The sequence below is a fragment of the Thunnus albacares genome, chromosome 20, assembly GCF_914725855.1.
Source record: "Thunnus albacares chromosome 20, fThuAlb1.1, whole genome shotgun sequence".
NCBI lineage: Eukaryota > Metazoa > Chordata > Actinopteri > Scombriformes > Scombridae > Thunnus > Thunnus albacares.
In genome coordinates, this window is record NC_058125.1 from 23,497,199 (window position 1) to 23,513,419 (window position 16,221).

Here is a 16,221-nt window from a genome sequence, read left to right on the forward strand (position 1 = left end):
AACAGCACAAACAGCACGACATGATTCCTGTCGTCATATAACGTCAACGTTTGCTCCGCTGATCCATTGAAATCAATCATTTCATTACAATGAAATCTGTTATTATGTGGTCAAAATCTAAGGTTTTTTTTTTTTATCCAAAGCAGCTTTCATCGAGTCTAAAAGGGAAAATGACATTTGATGAATAGATTCTTTATGTTAGAAGCCATTTGTGAAAAGCAATTTCTAGAATAAAGAGCTGGGTCACAGCAGAGACATACAGTCTATACTTATCTAAATTATAAAGACACACAGCGGGCACATCCATCCAAAAGGTTTTTTTCAAGCTTCCAGGTTTGAGGATCATAAAGCATTAAAGTCTTTAGTTGTGTCTGAAATCACTCCTTATTTATTAGTTATTATTGTGTAAATTCATGCTCAACATAGTGACCGTTATGTTCCAATCAATTGTATACTAATAATACACTTAATAAACTTGATTTATAAGGCAGCTTTCATACAAAAAGTTCAGCTCAAAGTGCTTAAAAAAAAAAAAAAAAAAGAAAAGAAAAAATACCATATTGTACAAGTCGTGCTTGTATTAGCTGATTGGCAACAGCTGTTTCCAGTATGATTCATAATCACGCAGATGCATATCACAGACGTTATAAATCAGTTTTCCTTTTATAATAATGGTTTATGGGGGGGGGGGGGGGGGCAAGGCTTTTAGGGCCAGTTGGTGTCATGTGACCTGCAATTCTGAACACAGCACAGAAAAACAGACAGTATACTTCAATATACTTTCAATAGGATACAATGCTTAACTCACAAACAGCTAATCGCTTCACATAAACGATGGTATTTCTAACCAATCAACGGACAGCTCACTTTTCCAAAAACTGCACAGCTGATCAAACCATGTGCTTTTGTTTCAGGATCAAAAGTTTGAACGAAAGATGGGAGATGAGTAGAGCTGCGACGATTAGTTGAATCGATTGTTTTAAGTAAATTTCTAAGAAAAAATGTACAAATTCTCTGATTTCAGCCTCTCAAATCTGAATATTTTCAAGTTTTTTTATTCTTTTATGACAATTTTTCATTATTTTCTGACATTTCATAGATCAAACGACTAATCGAGAAGATAATTTAGTTAAATAATGAAAATAACTGTTAGCTGCAGCTCTAGAGATGAGCGATCCCTCAGAAAAAGCTCAGAGCAACAGTAACTTGAACTACAGTTGTGAGTAAACAAGGAAACAAGAATTCAGTGGTTTTGCTGCACAGGCCACAGATCAGTAATGTTTACTACTAAACACCACAAACTTCAGTTTATTACCTGAAGCATCACCATCCACTAAAGCACAGAGAGTGCAGACGCTTACAGTCTCAGCAGAGAGGCACTCCGACAAACAACAGCAATAAACTGTTACAGTTTTACAACCCATGAACACTAAAGGAAACACACATGCTGTTGATTTTTATACTCCAGAAGAAATGATGTGCCGATGTAAACGATAGAAAACGAGGAAAATAAACAGATGAATGTAGTTGCTGTAATATGAGCTCAATGGTTGTAGAAATCCCATATTGTGGGATTTTTAAGGAATCATAAAATGTAAGTTTTTATCTGTTTGCAGCCATTTTTTCACCTTCTGAATCCACTTCTAGGAAATCAGAAATATTGAATGGACTTATAATAAGATACATTATGTTAATGTTGACTGATACGGAGGGAAAAAAAACTATTGATAAAAGTTTTGCAGATCTACAACAACAATAATACAATTATTTCCTCCCCTCTCTCTCTCGCTGCCTCCTCTCTCTTCATGTCAGATAACCTCTTATTCCTCTGGACGTTTGAGTGTCTGATCGGGGTTTCAGAAGGGCCGTGCTGTGTGTAATCAGCAAATGAGGAGCTTGTTTAAATGTTGCTCGCTGCACTTTACTCATCAACGCGGTCAAGCTGCATTTGTTGTGTTTTGCTTCTCAGAGGACACGTGTCAGAGCTGTCACGCCAGCTCCAGAGATAACAAAGAACAAAGGGATGGGGGGGGGGGGATCAGAGCTGTCACACAGCATATGTAGAAATACAAGCAGCCGACACACACGATGCAGAAGCTCAGACTGTAAAGCTCTCAGAAGAAGGAGAATTTTATATTTAGAGCAACACATTTCACAATAAGTTTAGCCTGAGAGTGATAAACATTTCCTCAAACAATAGACGACCGTATGACGATCTCACAAGTCACTTAATCCACCCGGCAGGAGAACAAGAAGTCAATTAATCAATTAGTTGATCAACAGGAAGTTAGTGGTCGACTATTCTTGAAGGAAAACTGATAAACATTCACTGATTCTATGATCTCTAATATGAGGGTTGGATGTTTTTTTTCTCTTACATATGATAGTTAATTGAATATCTTTGGGTTTTGGACTGTTGGACATCTCATTGCGCCATCCAAGTAACGAGGATCTTCCCCTAAACCTAACCAAGCAGTAAACCTTCACTATAGTAGGGCTGCAACTAACCATCCTTCTCATTATTGATTGATCTTTCTTGATGAAACCATTAGTTGTTTGGTTTATAAAATGCTGAAACATGTTTCTCACAGCACAAGGTGACCTCCTAAAATATCTGGTTTTGTCCCGACCAACAATCCACAACATAAAGATATTCAGTTTACTGTCAAAGAAAAATAAAGAAAATATTCACATTTGAGAAGCTGAGAGAGAATTTGGACGATTAACGATTAACTGATTATCAAAATAGTTGATGACTGATGGAGAAATTCTTGTACTCTTGTCCAATATCACTTTTGATGAAGAATAAAGATGAAGAAGCTCCACTTGATGCTTCCTTACTTAGTAGTTAGCAACTGATCGATTAATCAAGTAATGCAGCTGTTTTGGACGACAGACAGATGTCGTCCTGCTGATAACTGTCAGATCAGAAAACTCTAACTATGAGTCATTCTGGAGTACGTGGATCAATAACAACATACTGTATTTTGACATTTAATCTGGAGAACTTGTTTAACTTCCAGCGAGAGGGCAGCGAAACACTTTTAACCTTTTGTTCTGTTCGCACCGACTATTTCTCTCTATAACATCTGGCAGGGTCGCGGACAAGTTGAACCTCTACCAAGTTCTGAAAAAGAAAAATCCAATCATTTCATTCAGCTCAGGTATACCGCTGCTTTATGGAAACTTATTGGTCCTGGGTCACGAATCTAGACTCAATGTCATGTCTGAAATCGATTTGTACGTGATTCAAGTTACAACCTGTAGTCCCCATCCGTGCAATATAATCCTGTAATATAAGCAAATAAGACTTGATGTCCCCGGTGGTGTGTGGAGTTGTTGGGGCTACACATCCAGAATGCACAATTCACGATAAAAAAATTTAAAAAAAAATAGGTGAAACAATGTGCGTTGCTGTGCCTGCAGCCTAAAACCGATCACACGCCGTTAAATCTGCAGACATTATGAAATTCATCTGACTAAAACAAACAGCTAAACACCACAAACACATGCACAGAGGTTTCCATCCTGCAGCTCTCTTCCTGTGTCACCAGAATACCCCCTTTTTTTTTTTTTCATACCTATGACAGGTTGCGCTCTGGAGGTTGATTCCCTCTCTTGCTTTTTGTGCCCTGATGTGTGACAGTAATACTATCTGATAGTCTGTCCTCTATCAGAGATGTCACTGAAATAGCAACCTCTTATCAAGGACAAAACGTTACAGCTGTTAGACAAAAAAAAAAAAAAAAAACTCTAGAGATGAAAATCTGTGATTCAGTCTTTTCAGGTAAAGTTGTCAAAGACTCTGAATGTATTTCACGCTGCATTAGAAATGCCAGAATATATGATGGCAGCAGCAGGAAGACCTTGAAGTAACCTCTTCTCACACATTACACACACACACACACAAGTACACACTGTAAAAATCCACATCCCCATGACGATTTATAAATGCCTTTCCTGTCGTGTCTCAAAAGCTACATTTGATATATTCCTTTTGTGATAAAAAGTGTAAAAAAAAAATCAATCCCTGCTTTTATGTTGCACAACCATAAAAGTCATCCGGAGACTTCTTCTTATGACATCAAACAAGCTCAGGAAGCTGATGGACACATGCGAGGTGCAGAGCAGAGCTGCGACGGTTAGTCGACCAATCAACTGGCGGTAAATGAATCGACGACTGCTTTGATAATTGATTAATTGTTTGTCATTTAACATTTGATGGCTCCAGGTTTTCAAATGTGTAGCAAATAGAATATCTTCTGGATCAGACAAAACAAGGGAAATTTGATGCACGTTTTTATCTTTTTTTGAGGTTTAATAGAGTTTCAAAGTAAGAGGAGACATTTTGGGTGCCCCTGGTTCCAGACTCATTCATTCTTCCTACAGACGATGTTACGTGACTCACAGTTTGAGGTTTTCTACGGTGTCGATCAACATGAAATTCCCCCAATTTAATCATCAATACAAAAGATGAACAGCTGCTTTAGAAAATATCTGGATCTTTGATTAAAAAAGTCGACTGTGTAAAGATTTCAGGGTAGAAGTGAACTACGACTCCCAAGAAACAGAGTTTAAAATTTAGTCATGTGCGTCGTTAACAGCAGGCAGAAGCCAAAGATTACAATGCTGGGAAAACTGATTTTACAATTTGCAAATTAAATCAGTTTACTTTTAATTTCTGGGCCAATTCTGAGAGAATTCAGCAACTATGGCGTCACGTTTTGTTTACAATTTCAGCAACTGTGATTTGAGTCTCTGACCGGCTTCTTCTCCATAGCAACGGCCACCAAGGATCATGGGTACTGAAGTATTCTTTACTGGTGGTCATAATATAAACCTACAGGATCATTACATTATCCTGAGTCCTGAGTTTCTATGTTCAATAAAGATGTAATTTAAAGAAACTTCTGAAATGGGAATACAAAACGGGGTATCGATGATGAAAGCAGCCTTAGTAAAGTTCATAACAACTCCAGTCTGTTGAGGGGGAGGGAACATTTACTGGTGTTTCCAACTAACTGGGAATCAAACTTCACAAGTGCTTTACTGAGTGATAAGACAGTAGAAAACAAGTTATAGCATAAATACAGCATGCAGCATGCATACAGAAACACACACACACACACACACACACAAAATTAATTAAAAGCTGAATTACATAAACATATCTTCAGCCTATTTTGTGTTGGTGCAAAACTCGATTCAGCAGGTAGGACGTTCCAAGCTTTAGACGTATAAACGAGTAAACGTCTGTTCTGTGATCTGAGAAATCTGCTTGGTTGATTAACAGGCAGCATGTTGGACAGTCTGGAAACAGAACATTTAGTTCTTTGCTGACTAGCAGCAAAGCCTTAAAAGTCAATCCTGTAATGAACAGGTGGCAAGCAGAGTTGTTGTTGAGTTGAGCATGTTGAATGAGCTAAAGCCGTTTGATTGGCTTTTAGAGGAAGCAAAAGCAAGCAAAAAGGAAATTATAATAATCTATTCTGCTGGTGACAAAAGCATAAACAAGCATTTCAGAGTCTGATTGAGATAGAAAGCAAATAATTTTTGACATAACTTCAACGAACATACAAAACTGGGACCAAGAACCTGCTTCAGAGTAGAGATGTGCAGAAAGCCCAGTATTTGTATTTGTATCTGTATATGATGAGGCAGCAAAATTATTTGTATTTGTATTTGTATTCTGACTACTGAGCTAAAACTTTACTCAACGCTTTATTGCAGACAGACCTCTAACTAACAAATATTTTTTAAAATATTTGTATGAAACGAATATTCATAAAAAAAAACATTATTTGTGCTTTGCCGAATAATGTATTTGTATTCGGGCACACCCCTGCTTCAGAGGAACCTTTTAACTATAAAGGCGTCTCTTGCAGACTGTCCGCAGTAACAACTGTTCATTTTAGACAAGATATGTAGTAAATTTTAAGGAGCTTTAATACAAACAAAAGTAACCAGAAAATCATGGATATCTTCATTCAGGTTCACGTATCTGTTAAACTAACGGACCTTTTTTCAGTGAAGACAGTTTGACCTTACAAAGCAGGAAAATCACAGGTGTAATTAATATCATTAACGATGACTCTGTCCCATTTACTAAGCTGCTCCAGTAAGCCAGCGTGCACAATAGCAGAGCTCTGAACTGAAAGGGAAAGCGGGCCATTATTAATGTTATTAGTTACACCTGTGTTTGACAATTTAAACTCTCTGTGGTGAGAAAGCTCTGTTGGTTTTACAATTTTAACACATTCCTGGAGGGACTTAAGGGGCACTTCAACAATTTGACACGTCAAAGTCAATTTACTCGTGATGATGAGTGCTACTCAGACTGTGAAAACAGTTTAAATATATCCTCTGTGGCTCTGAAGGAGCTTTGTCATGTCTGAGAAAATAACTTAACGTAGTGATGTGAGCGGGGTTGTTTCTGCTGAGTTACAAACAGGATGTGTGGAGTTTGAACGACTGCACACATATACCAGAGATTCTACGTGTTTGGGGCTTTGATTATAGAAAGTGTTGGATTTAGGGACTAAATGTCTAAGAGGCATGACAAAATCGCTGGAGTAGTATTTAGAGGACTTTAAATTAAAGGACCAGTGTGTAGGATTTAGTTGCATCTAGCTTTGAGGTTGCAGCCAACTGAATACCCCTCACCCTCCCCTTCCAAGCATGTAGGACAACCTATGGTCACCGCAAAACTCGTGAAAAATGCAAAAGCCCCTCTAGAGCCAGTGTTTGGTTTGTCCGTTCTGGGCTACTGTAGAAACATGGCTCAAGGCTCATTTTAAGGTAACGAAAACACAACCATTCTTAGTTTCAGGTGATTATACACTAATTAAAACATACTTATGAGTATTATACTCCCTTTCTGCCAAGTCCGTTCCGCTAGATGACACTAAATTCTACACACTGCACCTTTAAATATCCTTTAAATATCCTTTATGTCTCCCGGTAGCAGCAAGCCTGCAGGGGCACAACATGTACTTGTGATGTCCTGTGGTAGAGTTTAACCTGTCACCTTTATCACGTCTCACCCCTCTAAGCCTCTCTCTAACCCATTGTTTCTACCCGATAAAGCAGAAATACCAAGAAAATAAATAACACTTCAAACATCAATGGACTACAAAGCAACACCCCTCAGATTGGCACATCCTGGCTACCGTACCTTGATTACTTCTTCTGTCTGCTACACTTGACCTTTTAATTGTACGTGAGATGTCAGAATTTTCCCTTTTTCGTCCTTTCTGCCAAATAAAGCAGAAATGCAGTAACATTACATGTCAGCGGACAAATATGCCTCCTCTAATGTGTTGAAAAATGAAAATATGAACACAGAACACTCAGAAACATAAACATAAATGTGGAGAACCATCAGAAAGCTGCACCACATCTGCTCAGCTCAGGGTCACGTGCACCACTGCAGGGATCTATTATGCGTCCTACTGGCCGACGATAAGGACTCCATGTGTGTGTTTATCATTTTAAAAAGTCGAACCATACAAAATAACGTGTAATTGGTGTGAACACTGTGATAGATATGTTGTGTGGTTTGCGGGGGAGTTTAATTGAGAACACAACAGGTCGTTATCAGCACTTTGTGTCCAGTGACTGTCAATCGGTGAAGAAAAATGGAAATGACAGCTACGGAGAAAAATGTGAAGCAGTAGTTTGCAATTAAGCTGATTTATCACTGAAAAGCAACCGCCGTCCCTGCCAGGGAGGGTTTGTCACTGATTATTCCTCCATTTTTCTTCCACTTGTACACAGCTTCTGAAGGCTGGAAATGCAAATATACTGATGACATAAAACCTGACAAAAAATATAAAAGGCTGCTTCACTTTTTTTACTTCACTTTCCTACTTTTCATCACCAGTTTTCATAGATTTTTTTTTTAGCCTTTTTCATCTTTTTTTCCATCCATTTGTGTTCATATAAAGGGGAGATTTGCCAATAAAGAAACCTTTTTCTTATTTTAAATGTATCTCCCTGTGGCAAGAGATGCTCTATGAGAGTTATCAGCATGTGTCCTGCAACAATAATAGACACATTCTCCAATACAAATTATCTCTCCAAAGTCCTCACATATCTCTCTCTCTCTCTCTCTCTCTCTCTCTCTCTCTCTCTCTCTGTGTCAGTGAGTTTGTCTAATGCCTGAATCTCCCAAAGGAATTTTGAGTTTAAGGGAAAAAGGTGGTGGCAATTTACAGGAGAAGAGATAAAAGTCAGATGTGCCGCGGGGCTGCAGCAGGTAGAGTGAGTAATTGAATTGTAAAGTGGATGGAAAGATGTTCTGAGTGTGTCCCAGAAAATAAGTGTGGAGAGATTCTTACATGCTTTTTACTCGACACGCAACTTGCAAAACCGGGAGTGCATTTTTTATTATAAGTGCAATACTCAAACATCTTGCACCTTGCAGTGGAGCTTTTGATTAATTTCTTTCATTTTCTAAAGCTCCACCGCATAAATTACAGGACATGTGCAGACAGACTGCCAAATCTATCCTGGGTCAGCTTTACAGAGGCGGCAGAGCCAAATTAACTGAGATTTATTGTTAATAACTCTCTCTGGCTGTGATGTGTGGTCAATATTTTATTGCCTCCTCTGAAAGGGAAGGCCAGACTTGTTCAATTATACACTTTTGTAGGTTAAAAGCTCTCAGCTCTCACCTGAGGCTGCAGCAACAAAGTGCCCCTCATAGTCCTCTCTGACAATATTGTCCAAAAAAAAAAAAGAACTACTTCTGCAGTATCACTCATTTTATATCAGTGAGTTTCCTTGTCATCACATTTGAACAGTCTTTGCTAAAGAGGCAACATGAATGGGCGGTGAGCAGAGTTGCAGCCTTTCAAATGAAGGAAATGTCCTTGAACAGTGAATCTGACTGTCTGCCAGCTCCACAGGTGCTGCTCTCAGCCTGCACTCCGCTCACGAGGCAGCCGAGTTACGTCCCCTTCAAATCACACAAGAGGCTTTACTTTACGAAGACATTAGGAGATACTGCATACTCATCCTGAAGCAGGTTTTCAGTCTGTAGCGGGTTCACACTGGAAAAGTGACAAGATTAAGTATATTTTAAAAAGTTAGCATGTATAATTTTATTTGTAATCGTGCTCTTGATAGATACTGTTCTCCCACAATGCAAATGGAGACTCTACTCATAGCTTAATTAAAGATGGAGATGAAACAGCTACAGACAGATCTCAGAAAACAATTACAACAATAATTGCAATTATTTGATGCAGTTTGATTGACAGTGCCCGCATTGTATCATTTCTATATTTCTATAATGGGCTGAAATTACACAATTATGTTCTGATTATAGAAAGCAATGAGCACTAGCCGTGACTATTGATGATTATTAATCATTAAAATCTAATCTATGGTTAATGTACAGTATGGGCATCTGTAATCATTTTTGGATATTTTGTAGATAACACCATTAATTAATTGTAAGTAAGTAAGTAGATACCTGATGATGTAAATAATCTATATCTGCTGTGTGAGGAAGATTTTATCCAAGGATATGGATGATATCTTAACTGTCAGCGGATTAAAGGAGACATATGCTGCACATTTCCAGATCTATATTTATATTCTGGGGCTCTACTGGAATATCTTTGCATGAATTACAGTTAAAAAAAAACTTTTTTATCTCATACTGGCCCTTCATGCAGCCCCTCAGTTCAGCCTCCGTCTGAAACAGGCTGTCTCTTTAAGGCCCGCCTCCCGATGAGCCCACTCTGTTCTGATTGGCTGGCTCGGGAAGCTACGTGAGCAAACGATAGTAGCAGGAATTCACTTAATTTCCTCGTTCTTTACTCAAAACGGCTTCTCAAATACATGTGTACATACTGGAGCCGAAATAAGATCTGAAATATGAGAGGAGACAACGAAACGACCTCAACAACAAAGATTACAAACCAGTTAAAGACAACACATCACAAACGAAGGAGCATTTTTACATTGTTTAACATGAAGCATTATAATAGTATATAAAATCACGACAAACATGTTATGTCCTCTTCGTGTGTCAGTATCAGCTTCTACCAGACATTCAACTTTTCTAATATGGTGAAGACATCAGCTTCACTTTTCTTACTAACATGATGAAGTCTCTGGTGTTGAAAGTTGCATTTTTTGGTATTTGTAGTCTCAAAAATGTTGTTTTGACTCATAAAAGAAGTCAAAGGATGCAGCAGCATCAAGGATGAAACAGCAACAGAGTCTCTAAATGTCTGAGTGCAAATCAGCTCTTGGGAGAACAGACATCCCTGAGTCAATATTACAGTCAGCTCACCCTCACCTGGTGGCTCCGTGGCAACCGCATCAATCAGTCCCTATGATGTCTACACCCTCTGCTCTGCTCCTTCCTCTCTCTGCCCTTCATCTTCCTCTCTCTTTCTCTCTCTCTCTCTCTCTTTTTCTGTCTCTCTTCCATCTCCTTCCAGATGTCAACAAGTTTGATCAGGCTGACATGGGAAAACTGCTGTTTGGCTGCCGCTCCTCGGTTCTCTGACAGATCCTCTACGCCGTCTCTTCTCTTTTTGCTCCCCCCCAGTCACTTGTGATTCCAACACGCTTGATCTGCTACCCACCACCACCACCACCACCACCACCACCACCACCATCCACCCACCCCCGCTCCTCCTCAACCCTCCTGGGGAGTTGTGGAGGGCTCTGCCATGTCATTGAGGTGACATGACTCACATAGTCGTCGCGGCACAAAGAGATAAGTTTGAGGTGAATATATAGTCTGTTTCAAAATGCTCTGACGGGCCTTATGTTAAACCGCGTTAAAATTTGAAGATAGCTGGTATTTTTCCAGTCCCAGCTCCCCGACACGTTCAAGAGACTGGAGTCTTTTCTTGCTCTGACACAGATTTGTGCAGTAAGAGGGTGCAAAGAGAGGAGTGTATCGTGTAAATCAATACTGATTAAAGATAGTGAAGACCTTCATTTTGCACTCTACCAGCCTACAGTCGGCTAAGTCTGCAGTTGGTGCCTCTCATGTGTTATCATTAGATTCAAATCACAGAGATAAGGTTTGTTGTTTTTTTTTCTAGAAGATAAATACTTGATGATCTAAAAAACCTACAAGGTCGTCCAGCAACATCTAGCACTTTGAAAATATTTACTGAATCCTTAAAGAGTCTTGAAACCGTCCGATTAAATAAATATGAAAATGAAAACTAATTTTTAATCCAAACAAAGATGGTAGCCAATAAACACATTTATCCTTTCTAATTATGTATGACAAGAGAAACATAAAAAGTAGTGGTTATTGACAAATGAATGCAACTAAAATTTGTTTTTAATCATGCAATGGACCAAATATTTATTAGATATTTAGCAGAATATTAATTAAATATTTAAAGCCCAGCAAGTGTTGGTAAATTTAGAGAGAGATTAAGGAATTAACTTCAACTTTGAAAGGGTTCTTCGGTTTTTATAGAGTTTCTATGGTGTTATAGCTTTGATTTAAAACTAGGACAGTATAAAGAGTCAGGAAACAGAGAGAGAGAGAGAGAGAGAGAGAGAGAGAGAGAGAGAGAGAGAGAGAGAGAGAGAGAGGCTGATAACATCACAAGGCAAAGGAATCAGACCAGAGAGCAGCAACGATTAGTCATCAGCAAATTATTCACCATCTATTCTGATCATTTTGAGTCTTTTTCTTTTAACAAAATATGTCAAATTTCTCTGGTTCCAGATTCCTAAATGTCAATATCTTCTGGTTTCTTTAGTCTTCTTTGATAAACTGAATGTGTTGGTCGGGACAAAAGGGATTTGGGAAACAGTGATCCACATTATTCACCTTTTACTGACATTTTATTGCCCAAACGACTAATCAATTAATTGAGAAAGTGATCAACAGACTAACTGATTAAATAACTGTTAGATGTAGCCCTACTGGAAATGTTAATGTGATAAGTTATGCATCTTAAACAGCTAACTCACCACAATATTTGTGGAAACAACGTGAAAATTAGCCATGCAGCTATGATCAGAAACACATATTGGTCCACATTAAATATAGTTCTCTAACCTAGTACACCTGTCATTGTTGACTATATATGTTTTTGCCTTTTGCTCTTTGTCCTCCTTTGACTGATGACTGATGTTGAAATATTGGTCTGTTTGCACTATTAAAAGGCAGCAAATCAATCAGCGTGCTCCAGTTTTTGTCTCATTCTGAATTAAACATGGTTTCTTTGTCAGTGTCATAGTGTTTCTGCTCTCAGTGACATTCAGTCACGACGGGCTTCCGACTGCCACAGCAATCCCTGGATCCATGTTAACTTACATAAAAATCACCCCAATCAGCTCCACACAGAGTGAGGTTCTCTGATTTTAAATTTAGGGAGAAAAAGAGCTCAGGCATCAGGTCCAGAATCCATATCAGTCCATATCTGGGTTGAAATATGCAGCAGGAATCAAATGTTACAACATGCCCATAAGTAGCTATTTTGTCTTGAGTCGTGATATTCCCATAAACTGTGATTAACAGTTACACTACATTTGCATCAACCACAGTTTACAGGACTGTTGTTGACTGCTGAAGGCTTGTGAAACTAATCACATCTTTGAGGGGAACAGATTTGATATTTTGGCCATATCACCAAAGCCTGAGTCTGGGATCTCTATGTCAGAAAAAATTGATGCTTTGCTCCATGACTTGAATGTAATGACAACGCATCAGAGGCACAAACTGGAGCTAAGTCAGCAGCAGATGTGAAGGAGGGTAAAGCCAGCTGAATGTTGTACCCACTTTCATATTTGGAAGAATAAAAACGGGAGCTCATTTCGAGGCAAACATGTTCTGGATGCAAATTAGTTTTTTGTCTTTCCAGCTGGCTGTGTGTCTTAGAAAGCTCTCCAAGTGGGAGATCACTGCTTCTATATTTTTGAAACCGCCGCATTAACATCCAGCAATTTGCCCACAAACTAGCAGCGTTGTCTGTATCGCACTTTCCATCTCTGACCAACAGCAGCCAGTGGAAAACCATCAATAGCCTTCTTTCAGGCTCGCTCCAGATGCCAACCACAGAGAGCCAGAACATCAACAGTCTCCCATCCGCACAGGCGGTAAACAAGTACTGATGCCAGACGCAACCGACACCAGCAGACACTCACACTCCCCCCCCCCCCCATCCTCCATCCTCTCAGACACTCAGCGCTGTCAATATCTGCTCTGAAATGCATTTCTAATGTATTTCAAAACTGATTATTAGAACAAGATACAGCTGATCAAATCAAGAAGCTTTACTCGAATAAAATAACTTCAACACAAACGCTTCACCAGTGTCCCAGATTTAACATTACATCCATACGCTGCAGTACTACTGAAGATGAAGTACCGAGTAAGAAAAGATTTACTTAAAACTCCTTAAAGTAAAAACCATCTTCTTAAAAAAAAAACACATGCAGGTAGAGAAAGATGTGCGGCAAAGACAAGACAACATGACACTGAAGAAGCGGGAGGTAAACAGCGGTAGTTTTCCCAGCACCCCCAGCGCATCAGAGAAAGGCACTCAAGTTAGAAATACCTGCAACTACAGAATGGACGGAGAGAGAGGGGACATGCCTGGGAAGGAGGAATTGCCCATTCTCCGCCTCGATGCACCTGTTCAGCGTCCTCTACCGCGCCGTTCACTTTGTCTCTTATCTTCTTTTTTTTTTTCCTTTCTTATCTTCTAACCTCTTCTGTCTTCCCCCATCCGCTCTCTTCTTCTACTGTAGTTGTTTCTCTCGCTCCGGTTTTATCCCTTTCTTCTCTGCGCGTCCATCTCTCGGCTTCTGGAGGAGCTGTGTCAGCATGAGTGTGTGTGCGCGAGGGTGTTCGGTAGGACCGGGGTGCTCCCTCTGTGCGTGTGTGTCTCTGTGTGTGTGTGTGATGGGTATGAGAGCACGCTGTGGAGTGCAGAGGCGCTCCTAACCATGTCTTAGCATGGCCACTGAATAAACTCATGTTTTATGGATGCTGAGCCCTCCCCATTCTGCCTCTCTTAAAGGGCCTGCACCCCATTTCTAGATGCCTTTGATCTTAGCGCTGTCATCATAACGCATTTGATTTGAATCATGTGCTCGTATGTGTCTGTGGGAATATAGTGTGTATAAGTGATTCAATATCACTGCGAGGGTTTCACACTTTTCTCCTGTGCTGCTGAAGAAGAAGAAGAAGAAGAAGAAGAAGAAGAGGAAGCGATTGATCAAGGGGATCCAGGTAAAGGAAAAAAAGTGACTGCAGATGTTTTCTGACACTTTCAGCAGACTAATGGTGCCAATGAATAATGAATACAAGCAAGCGTAGTGTGGCATAGCAAACACTGATAGCATATCATGATGTGTATGCTTGTGTTTGTGATGAAACGCTGCAGATGCAGAGTGTGTGTGTGTGTGTGTGTGTGTGTGTGCATGGGTGTGCCTGCAACAAAAGGATACTGTCAAAGTAAATTCTACTCTAGCACCGGCTGTAATTCAATCCTGAGTTGAAGGCCATGAATTAATGAGACGGAGTGTGTGTGTGTGTGTGTGTGTGAGTGTGTGTGTGTGTGTGTTCAGGGTCAGAAGGGCTGTATGTCATGAACGCTATGACATCTGATAATAACATCTCCGGGGAGGGGAGGAAGGAAATGTTTGGCCACCACGAAACAGCATCGAAGAGAAGAAGCGAGAAAGAAAATCTCATCTCATCAAACTATCCTGTATAAATAAATAAAAATAAATAAAATGGAGTTCAGCTCTGCATACTGAAACACAAGAGAAAAGTGGCAGCTGCACACCTTGTTTGTTGCTTGGTGGCCTGAATTGACTTGCTAGTAAATAAAACATAGCGTTAAATTAAAGATAGCGCTTGCTGGACCTTGAAGCTTCCCGTGTTCGTCATATTGCTCTTGAGTGTTTTCTCTTTGCCCTTGAGTTACTCGCCCTCACTTTGCTACCCACACACGCACACACACACACACACACACACACACCCCATGCTACAGGTAGGTAATAGAAAAATATATCAGTATGATGTATGCTCAGCCTTGGTTTCTCTCTCTCCTGAAATCTCATCAAGAACCGTTTTGTGACCGCGACATCCTCGGCACCCTTCTGTAGACGCTGAGGTAATTAACACACTAAGTCACAGTTCAGCGAGAGACAAACTGCACGCTGAAGAGATAGAAGAGAGGTAATGTAATTACAGAGATGTGGGACAGGTGACGGGAAGGAGAAAAGAAGAATTTGCTGTATAATTACCTGAATTTACATAAATCTTTCATATGTTTTAACCTCATAAACACGGAATCTAAATATTCATCTCCCTTTCAGATGTGGAGCACTAACATGGAAAAACAGTGAGGACATAAAGGAGAAGACGGAGATAAATAAAAACAATGTGGAAACACCAGGAGTAGGACGGGAGACTGAGAGGTGACAGGTGGACAAGTGAGTGAGTGAATGACAGACTAAGCAGAGAAACAGACAGTAGAAAGACAGATGGAGATAGAAGAAATAAATACAGAGCATGAAGGGGGAAAGGGGAGGTGTGGTGGGGTGAGGGTGGTTTGGACGGACAAAGATGACAGGATAATTACAGATTCATGGATTCCTGCTTGACCGGTGACAGCAGGAGCAGCTGCTTTCTCGCTACGTCTGGCCAGGGGAGCTGAATAATGAATCGGGGTGCCGCCGATGTTGCAGACACATACGGTAACACCGCATACATCACATAGAGCCGCAGCAATTACCTACAGACGGAGAGGAGAAGACAGGTGTAGAGCACTTCAAACAGACTGATGCGGTGTTCCTGAAGACTGACAGATGTCAGAAAGAGAAGCACAAGTTCATGTTAGGTGACAGCAGAGACGTGCGTAGACTCTCGAGGGTCAGGGGGCGACAATAACAAAGGGGGAACCCCGTCATGATCACTGTTCAACTTTCAAGCTCTCATTTATGTGTCACATTAGAGCAAAAATGGAGTCCAACTACTGCATAGACACATCCTGATAAGATTAAAGGATGGTTTTTCAAGCGCCATAGCCTTTAATACTGGCTATTAAAAGATCCCTTCCTAATGCATTTATAATGAAAGTGATGTAGGGCCGTCACTTTTTAGTTTAAATATATTGGAACTGTAATGACCTGTTTGAATCCAAAATTTATAGTCTATAAGTGCAACAGACTGTTTGAAGTAGCTTTGCTTTGTGATCTAGCAAAGGATGATCT

General features: G+C 39.9%; 1 protein-coding gene across 9 annotated transcripts in view; it reads right to left on the reverse strand.

Moving 5' to 3' along the window:
- The window catches only part of LOC122971463 (SRC kinase signaling inhibitor 1-like), a 123,034-nt gene that overhangs the window by 98,328 nt on the left and 8,485 nt on the right, over positions 1–16,221 (reverse strand). For 7 of the 9 annotated variants that reach the window (XM_044338116.1, XM_044338119.1, XM_044338121.1 and 4 more), the window contains exon 2: positions 15,591–15,743. The exons of 1 other annotated variant lie outside the window; for it this stretch is intronic. The gene's annotated coding sequence lies outside the window, so the exon portion shown is untranslated. Of the gene's footprint in view, positions 1–7,174; positions 7,272–15,590; positions 15,744–16,221 lie in introns of those variants that run through there. One more of the 9 variants, XM_044338124.1, reaches the window with a different exon arrangement.